We start from the raw sequence: 9,668 nt of genomic DNA on the forward strand, positions 1-9,668 counted from the left end.
TGAATAGCTCCAAATGATCTCAAAGTAGCCGAGCATCCAGACGACCCAGTTCATTCCATGTAAACACAGCCCACACCATTATGGAGCCATCACAGCTTGCACAGTACCTTTTTGGTAACTTGGACCTGGACCACACTCAAATCCTGCCATCAGCTCTTACCAACTAAAATCGGTACTCATCTGACCAGGCCACTGTTTTCCAGTCGTCTAGGAGCCAACCGACACAGTCACGAGGCCACGAGAGGCGCTGCAGACGATGTCGTGCTATTAACGAAGCCACTCGCGTCGGAAGTCAGCTGTGTCGCGTCCCGGCACAGCCTCACTATACCAGAATGAACTGCGTAGCTCAATCGCGACGTTAACGACAATGGGTTAGTTATAAATTGCTGTCAACCTTTATATCGGAGATGAGAGGGAGAGAATCTCCTTGGTTTGAAGCAAATAAGTTTCCTGAAAATAGGTTACAGAATTGCAATAGGCAGAAAAGATTGGTTAGTTTCTATCAAGTTTATTCTTACATATACTTATGTGAGGTGTTGGACCATAAACCTCTTAGTAAGATTCAGTCTATTTATTCAGACTTGCTGCTTCAAAGCTAATTGCCAGTACATATAAGAAACAAGTGCAAAGCAATCACTTGTTCTTGGTTAGCACTGAACTCTCTCGAAGTAATTCAGACAAAGACTGACAGCCTCTGTTCTACACTTTCCAATGAAACTCTAAAAATCCTACTTGACCTGCAGTTCCTGAGTGTCCACCAGAGTCTATCACCGTCTTCTCGTAGTTGAAGTCTGTATCAGCTGCTGATAAGGGCCTACTCCGCCCCGCTGGCGCCTCACTGTGGAATCTCCAAACTGCCGGCACTGGCTCTGAATCTGCATCTGAATCTCTGCCTCTAGCTATTCCGCTGCTTGGCCTTTTATTTCGTTTCTTATGTACTTGGGTGCACACGAGTTAATTTGTTTCACACGACCCTTTCATTGCTAAGTGATCGGATTGCACAAGAATGCCTATGGTTCCACACGACTCTCTTGTTTCTAATTGGCCGGCTTGCGCAAGAATTCCTTCGGTTCCACAGGGCACTTTCGTTTCTAACTGCACACAACTTAATTTGGTTCCACACGGGTCTTTTCCGCACGTGACTGACACTCTCTCTTGCTATATTATCGCCCTGGTGTTTGAGTCTTCCATTGCGCGAGTTTGATTCATGCTGCTTCCTCTGGAAGGAACTCAAACACAAAGTTATTTGATCAACATGTCATACTTGGCAGCCTCCGCCGCTTATCTTGTCCCTACGTCCTGGTGAACTATTTCTTAATATCGGCTGGCTGTTTGCCTACGGAGCCTGGATTCTTATTATGGTCACAAAAGCAAGAATAAAAATTAAAATTTTCTACGGTCACAGCTGCTGCTATAGACCACTGATGCTAATTTTTCCCGCTCTGTAATAACAGACACGTCAATCGCAGATCCCAGATTGATTTCTGAGGTTATTTAACACACTGTTGCTTGTCTGTTAGCACTGACAACTCCACACAAACGCCCCTGCTCTCGGTCGTTAAGTGAAAACCTTCGGTCACTGCGCTGTCTGTGGTGAGAGGTAATGCTTGATTTGTGGTGTCCTCGGCACACTCTTGACATTGTAGATCGCGGAATATTGAATGCCCTAACGGTTTCCGAAATTGAATGTCCTTTGCGTCTAGCTACAACTACCATTCCTAGTTGTTCAATGTCTGTTAATTCGCGTTTTGGGGCCACAATCACGTCGGAAACTTTTTACATAAATCACCTGAGTACAAAAGATAGCTCCGCCAATGCACTGCCCTCTTATACATTGTGTATGTGATACTACTGCCAGTTTTGCATGTGCATATCGTTATCCCATAACGACTGTCATCTTAGTGTAGACTTCTTAAATCAACTGGATTACACTGGAACTTCTCAAATTTTCAGACGTATACTTTTAAAATGATCTCTTCTTACGTACAGCATTTTCTTGAGAGTTAAAGTGATATTCTAAGCTCTAAAGTACATAAATAATTATTATTATTATAGTATTACAATTATTATATATTTTGTTATTATTATTATTATTAAATTTCTAGGCGTGTGGTGCATTAAACTTGGTGGTACCAGCAAATTACATTTGGGTCAAGGGAAAGAGGAGGAGGAAGTAAGAGTCTGTTTTTTCTTTCCCCCCCCCCCCCCCCTCACCCCTCCTCATAACCAATTCCTGAATTACAGCGTGATCTGATCGTAGGGTATGTCCATGAACCAGTTAAAATTGCGCCAAAGACCGCTTTCAGATACAAGATACACTCTTGGATACGCAAGCAGAATGAAGAATCCATTCCACTGACAATAATTTGACAATTGTGACAGTCGACGATAAATTGTACAGGTTATCAGAATCATCATCTCAGTGGCAACCCAGAAAGTACGTTCTATATGCCACAACGTCTTACCTCTCAGACACTGTCCATTTTATTCGTGTTTAGCGAGTTAGCTTATTTACCACTTCTAAGACCCGAAACCAGATTTTCCGAAGTACCTATAGTATCTGTTTTGTAAATAAAACTCCCTTTTCCTGCTGCTAGTTACTTTATTTATCCCATACGCGTTTCGCCGTCTCCTGTTCTAAGGCATCATCAGTGGGTTCTATAACGATACAGTTTGATTAGTTATAGATTATCAAACAGTTCACTTCGCGATTTTTTGTAAAAAAAATTAGTAGTTACTTACGATTCGCTGATCTGCGTTTCTTCACATATGGTGTGGAGACTGATGACCTCAGCATTTAAGTCCCATAGTACTCAGAGCCATATGGTCTGGAGGTCGCACTACCACTTTTATCACTGCCATATCATTACATCTTTGTGTTCTCGCCTTCCACACACTGTTCACCATGTTTCTCACTATTTTTTGTGATGGTCTATTGTAGTTTTGTCAGTCGATACAACTATTTCGTCGTACACTGCTTTTCACAGCGGAAAAAAGAACAATAGCCCACCACAAAAAATAGTGAGAAACATGGCGAACAGTGTGTGGAAGGCGAGAACACAAAGATGTGATGATATGGCAGTGATAAAAGTGGTAGTGCGACCTCCAGACCAGATGTGAGGAAACGCAGATCAGCAAATCGTAAGTAATTACTATTTTTTTACAAAAAATCGCGAAGTGAACTGTTTGATAATATAAAACTAACAAAACAATATCGTTATAGATTCCACTGATGATGCCTTAGAACAGGAGAAGGCGAAACGCGTATGGGATAAATAAAGTAACTAGCAGCAGAAAAAGGCAGTTTGAATTGCAAAACAAGTACTTATATGCTTGCTGTGGAGGATGGCCACACAAAACAAATCTATAGTATCATTCTACATACTGGCATCACGCGAGTTTTCTTTCTTAAATACATATTTCATGCCATACTTCTAGCTAGGTCACCAGAAGAAAGCGTTCTTTGTCTTTCAAAATTGATCTCTCTAAGCTGATATCAGGTTGCATGACTGAGTGTATGTGTATCAGAACATAAATCCAAAAGTTCAAGTTATGATCCATCAGTAATCCTAGGATTTTGTTTTTATATCATTTAACGTTTCTTTCGCCTCTGGCCATACATTTTGAACTCAGACGCTGCCAAGTGATAAACTGTTTTGTATCTTCGTTAACTTCTAGGTCTCCCTGTAACTTGCTGGGAATAAAGTTCACGAGTCACATGAAGACAAAAGCATACCGCCTCCCGTAAAATAATGGTGAAAGCGAAGTAACCTTCAGAGCTGGGATCAGCATTGCTTTTTACTTGCAATTTAGTCCTTTAGATTTTAACCTAGCATTCAGCTTTTAGTAATATAAAGATGTGCCACGTGATTCGGATTCCACGTTAAAATGTAGGTTCCCTTTTCCCAGTTGGATAACTGGCATAGGTTAGAGACACTGAAGTGGCGTCCAATTGTGAGACTTGCACCATGTCATTCAGCCACACGAAACTACTATTATTGTTGTCGTTGTTGTTGTTGTGGTCTTCAGTCCAGAGACTGGTTTGATGCAGCTCTCCTTGCTACTCTATCCTGTGCAAGCTTCTTCATCTCCCAGTACCTACTGCAACGTACATCCTTCTGAAGCTGCTTAGTGTATTCATCTCTTGGTCTCCCCCTACGATTTTTACCCTCCACGCTGCCCTCCAATACTAAATTGGTGATCCTTTGATGCCTCAGAACATGTCCTACCAACCGATCCCTTCTTCTAGTCAAGGTGTGCCACAAATTTCTCTTCTCCCTAATTCTATTCAATACCTCCTCATTAGTTATGTGATCTACCCATCTAATTTTCAGCATTCTTCTGTAGCACCACATTTCGAAAGCTTCTGTTCTCTTCTTGTCCAAACTTTTTATCGTCCATGTTTCACTTCCATACATGGCTACACTCCATACAAATACTTTCAGAAACGACTTCCTGACATTTAAATCTATACTCGATGTTAACAAATTTCTCTTCTTCAGAAACGCTTTCCTTGTCATTGTCAGTCTACATTTTATATCCTCTCTACTTCGACCATCTTCAATTATTTTGCTCCCCAAATAGCAAAACTGATTTACTACTTTAAGTGTCTCATTTCCTAATCTAATACCCACAGCATCACCCGATTTAATTTGACTACATTCCATTTCCTCGTTTTGCTTTTGTTGATGTTCATCTTATATCCTCAAGACACTGTCCATTCCGTTCAGCTGCTCTTCCAGGTCCTTTGCTGTCTCTTACAAAATTACAATGTCATCGGTGAACCTCAAAGTTTTTATTTCTCCTCCATTGATTTTAATTCCTACTCCGAATTTTTCTTTTGTTTCCTTTACTGCTTGCTCAATGTACAGATTAAATAACATCGGGGAGAGGCTACAAACCTGTCTCACTCCCTTCCCAACCATTGCTTCCCTTTCATACCGCTCGACTCTTATAACTGCCATCTGGTTTCTGTACAAATTGTAAATAGCCTTTCGCTCCCTGTATTTTACCCCTGCCACCTTCAGAATTTGAAAGAGAGTGTTCCAGTCAACATTGTCAAAAGCTTTCTCTAAGTCTACAAATGCTAGAAACGTAGGTTTGCCTTTCCTTAATCTTTCTTCTAAGATAAGTCGTAAGGTCAGTATTGCCTCACGTGTTGCAACATTTCTACGGAATCCAAACTGATCTTCCCACAGGTCGGCTTCTACCAGTTTTTCTATTCGTCTGTAAAGAATTCGCGTTAGTATTTTGCAGCTGTGACTTATTAAACTGATAGTTCGGTAATTTTCACATCTGTCAACACCTGCTTTCTTTGGGATTGGTATTATTATATTGTTCTTGAAGTCTGAGGGTATTTCGCATGTCTCATACATCTTGCTCACCAGATGGTAGAGTTTTGTCAGGGCTGGCTGTCCGAAGGCTATCAGTATTTCTAATGGAATGTTGTCTACTCCCGGGGCCTTCTTTCGGCTTAGGTCTTTCAGTGCTCTGTAAAACTCTTCACGCAGTATCATATCTCCCATTTCATCTTCATCTACATCGTTTTCCACTTCCATAATATTGTCCTCAAGTACATCACCCTTACTATTATTATTACTTCCCAAACAGCAATTGCTCAGTTCTGCCATATTCAGTATAGCACGATGTTAGTCTCCATCAGAACTACAGGGGGTGGACAAGAAAATGTAATCACAAAAAACATAACACATTATCTTACCTAATAGAATATACAAAAGCCACTGGCATTCGCCGGCCGCGGTGGCCGTGCGGTACTAGGCGCTTCAGTCCGGAACCGCGCGACTGCTACGGTCGCAGGTTCGAATCCTGCTTCGGGCATGGATGTGTGTGATGTGCTTAGGTTAGTTAGCTTTAAGTAGTTCTAAGTTCTAGGGGACTGATGACCTCAGATGTTAAGTCCCATAGTGCTCAGAGCCATTTGAACCATTTGAACCACTGGCATTCAAAACAGTTTCCAGTTGTCTTGCAATGGATAAATGCAGTTTCTGTGTGGTTTTGAAGGGAACTTATACCATTCTTCCTCCAAAATAGTGTCCAGTTCGGGTATCGTTGGTGGAGATGGACAACTGGCACGCATCCTTCTCTCCAAAGTAGACCATAAATTGTCAGTGATATTGAGATCTGATGACTGTGATTGCCAGCGGAGATGCGAAAATCCGTCCTGGTGCTCACAGAACCAGTCCTGGATGACGCGAGCTGTGTGAAGGGGTGCCCCGTATTGTTGGAACACACCAACACTACTGGGGAACAAATATTCTACCATGGGATGGACCTGATCACCCAAAATGATCACATAATTATTAGCAGTAATGCGACGTTGCGGAGTAAAAATGGGGTCCATGGAATACCATCGTATGTCTGCCCAAATAGCGAGCGAAACCCTGCCATTTTTCCCTCTTGGCAGCAAGCGGTCTGCATCATGGGCTTCAGACGGCGTACTCCACGCAAACTCTGGCAGAAGTTCGAAGCAGTGTGAAACAGGACTCATCGGCCCAAATGACATTCTTCCACTGCTCCGTAGCCCAAGTTGTATGGCTTCGGCGCAATGTTTTACTGTTACGAGCAGTTGGATCACTGATGCGTGGTTTTGCAACTGCAGCTCGTCCTGCAGTTCGCAACTTATGGAGATCCTTCCTGTTGATGTTGTGCTGCAGGGTTCGCGAATGCGACATTCAGTTCTAAATTGACTTTTGCAGCTGTCATTCTCTTATTTTTCGTCCAATCCTCTTCAATGACCGCGTCTGCCACGATCGCTCGACACATACTTTCGTCAGCGTTATGATTTATCGAAAGATGTTTTCCCTCATTCCCTGTATGCGGTATTAATCCTCGATTCCATGCCACTGGAAACACCAAACACTCACGATGTCTTTGTTACGTAAACACCGACCACATGATCTCCAAGAATTTGCTCACTTTCGAATTCACTTAGCTCCGAATAATGCGCTCATAACTACACGAAACGCTGTTCTGACCACGACTGACGACGTTGCTCAGGTGAAGTTCGTGGTCAAATACAACAGCCCCATCTACAAGCTTGGTTAGCAAAGGAATTTCTCGTGGTGTTTCTGTATTTCTGTCCAACCTGTACATTTGCCAGACAAAAACGATTTTAATAGCAGCGAATCACTGATTTATTGAAGTGACAATTACAAGCGTACCTCAAGCTATTACGCCAGAAAAACTACACTCCTCCCGAGCAGGCCATGAAGGCCATACAGGTACCGACCGGCCGTCGTGTCATCCTAAGACCACAGGCGTTACTGTATGCGGATACGGAGGGGCATGTGGTCAGCACACCGCTCTCCCGGCCGTATGTCAGTTTCCGAGACCGGAGCAGCTACTTCTCAATCAAGTAGCTCTTGAGTTTGCCTCACAAGGGCTGAGTGCATCCCGTTTACCAACAGCGCTCGGCAGACTGGATGGTCACCCATCCAAGTGCTAGCCCAGCCCGACAGCGCTTAACTTCGGTGATTTGACGGGAACCGGTGTTACCACTGCGGCAAGGCCGTTGGCCTTTTACGCCAAAAGGTACAGAATCATTTCCTTTCTACTTTTAATATAGCACTAGTTCACAATAATTTAATAGTTACTCTGGAGATATTGTATATCACCTATGTCACTGTTGCTCGTTTAGCTCCACCCAGGGACGTTTAATGAACCAGGAATTCTGTCATCCGCCACAGCAACGATTGCGATCGAGAAGACCAGCAAGTGCTACTGCACGACAACTCATCGCGGATGGTTTTGATCTAAATGAAAGCTGCAAGCATGAATGGACAACAAAAACATTGGGAACAAGAGCCCATCACCTTGATCCCACAAAGAAGCCAAAAGGTTTTGACCTACCGAGGAACCTCTGGTGCCGCCTCAACAGGTTAAGGACTGGACATGGTTGTTGTAGCTACTTCAGGTACAAATGGGGCTGGATCAGTTCACCAATGTGTAAATGTAATCAAGAAGAGCAGACAATTGAACATTTAGTCCAACGCTGTCCACTTCATTCATACCCTGGAATTCCCGACGACTTATTCACTCTCACACCCAGCTTAATTAATTGGTTGAAAAACACGGACTTCAAAGGTTTAATCTTGTCTTATATCATATGTATATTGTATAAAATCACTTGCCTTGTATCAACTGTATATTGTATAAAATCACCATACGATTAAATAAATAAAAAAATACTTACTCTGAAGAAAGGGTGTGAACTTCCTTCCATACGCAACGGTTTATCGGTACTCATGCTACAACCACTTGACTGTGTAAGAGATAGTTGTCGGGGTGTCAGTTAGTCGTAATTACTTATAATGCTTACTCTAACTTTTATATCTATAGGAAAAAGCCACCTGTTTGTTCTTTAGCTGATATTAATACCTAATCAGTATGGAAATATAGGCTCGTGTTATGCTGATTGTTATTTTCTTGTCTAACGAACACAGAACGAGACCCCAGCAGGAACGAAAGGAAGACTGGAGGAGCCATTTGCAGATGGATTTCTAATAAATCCGAAACCTGTAACGGTTTGAGTCAAATAAACTTTTATAAATCATACTTGTGTGGCTGGCTGCTGCTTAAGTTACTGGTATGCATGCGGCAGCATGCAATACCTAATGCACTGACGGAGAAAAAGTCGCAACACCGAAAAATAATTAATGTAGAGTAAAGAAATTTCGCGAACTCATTTGTGTAGGTAACACATATAAATGGTTAACACTGCAAGATGACAGATTAAGCCATTGAAGATGTGAAATGGTGTTACATTAATAACCGGTGTAACCACCAGAATGTTAAATGCAAGTATACAAATGTGCGTGCATTATATTGTACAGGTGGTGGATGTCAGTTTGTGGGATGGAGTTGATCGATCAGTACAGGGACGGTTAATGCTGGTTGTGAATAACGCTGGACTCGTGGTCAGATGATGTCGCATACGTGCCCAATTGGAGGCAGATCTGGTAATCGAGCAGGTATGTAGGGGTGCTTTATCTTGTTGGAAAACACCCGCTGGAATGCTGCTCATGAACAGCAGCGCAACAGGTCGATTCACCAGATTGACGAACGAATTTGCAGTCAGGGTGCGTATGATAAACGCGAGAGTGCTCCTCCTGCCACACCATAACTCTAAGCCGGCCGCTATGGCCGAGCGGTTCTAGGAGCTTCAGTCTGGAACCGCGCGACCGCTACAGTCGCAGGTTTGAATCCTGCCTCGGGAATGAATGTGTGTGATGTCGTTAAGTTAGTTAGAGTTTAGTAGTTCTAAGTCTAGGGGACTGATAACCTCAGATGTTAAGTCCCATAGTGCTTAGAGCCATTTGAACCATTTTGAACCATAACTCTAAGTGTAGGTTCAGTGTGTTTAGAACGCAGACAGAATGGTATCTGGCTCTAAGCTGACCTCCTCCTAACCAACACTCGGCCATCATGGCACCGAGACACAACCAGCTTTCATAAGGAAACGCAACAGACCTCCGCCCTGCCCTCCAACGAGCTCTCACTTGACACCACTGAAGTCGCAAATGATAGCGGTTTGTGATCAGTGAAATGCAAGCTACAAGGCGTCTGGTCCCCTTACAACTGGATAACTTACAACCGTCATAAACGATTAAAGCATCACTTGATGCACGGATTAACGAACAGGTATCTCA

At 42.9% G+C, this 9,668-nt stretch overlaps 1 pseudogene; it reads right to left on the minus strand.

Moving 5' to 3' along the window:
- Positions 1–7,418: 7,418 nt before the first annotated feature.
- LOC124596779 lies at positions 7,419–7,536 on the minus strand (annotated as a pseudogene).
- Between the last annotated feature and the right edge of the window lie 2,132 nt (positions 7,537–9,668).

This window comes from Schistocerca americana, chromosome 2, assembly GCF_021461395.2.
Source record: "Schistocerca americana isolate TAMUIC-IGC-003095 chromosome 2, iqSchAmer2.1, whole genome shotgun sequence".
In the NCBI taxonomy this organism is placed as follows: domain Eukaryota; kingdom Metazoa; phylum Arthropoda; class Insecta; order Orthoptera; family Acrididae; genus Schistocerca; species Schistocerca americana.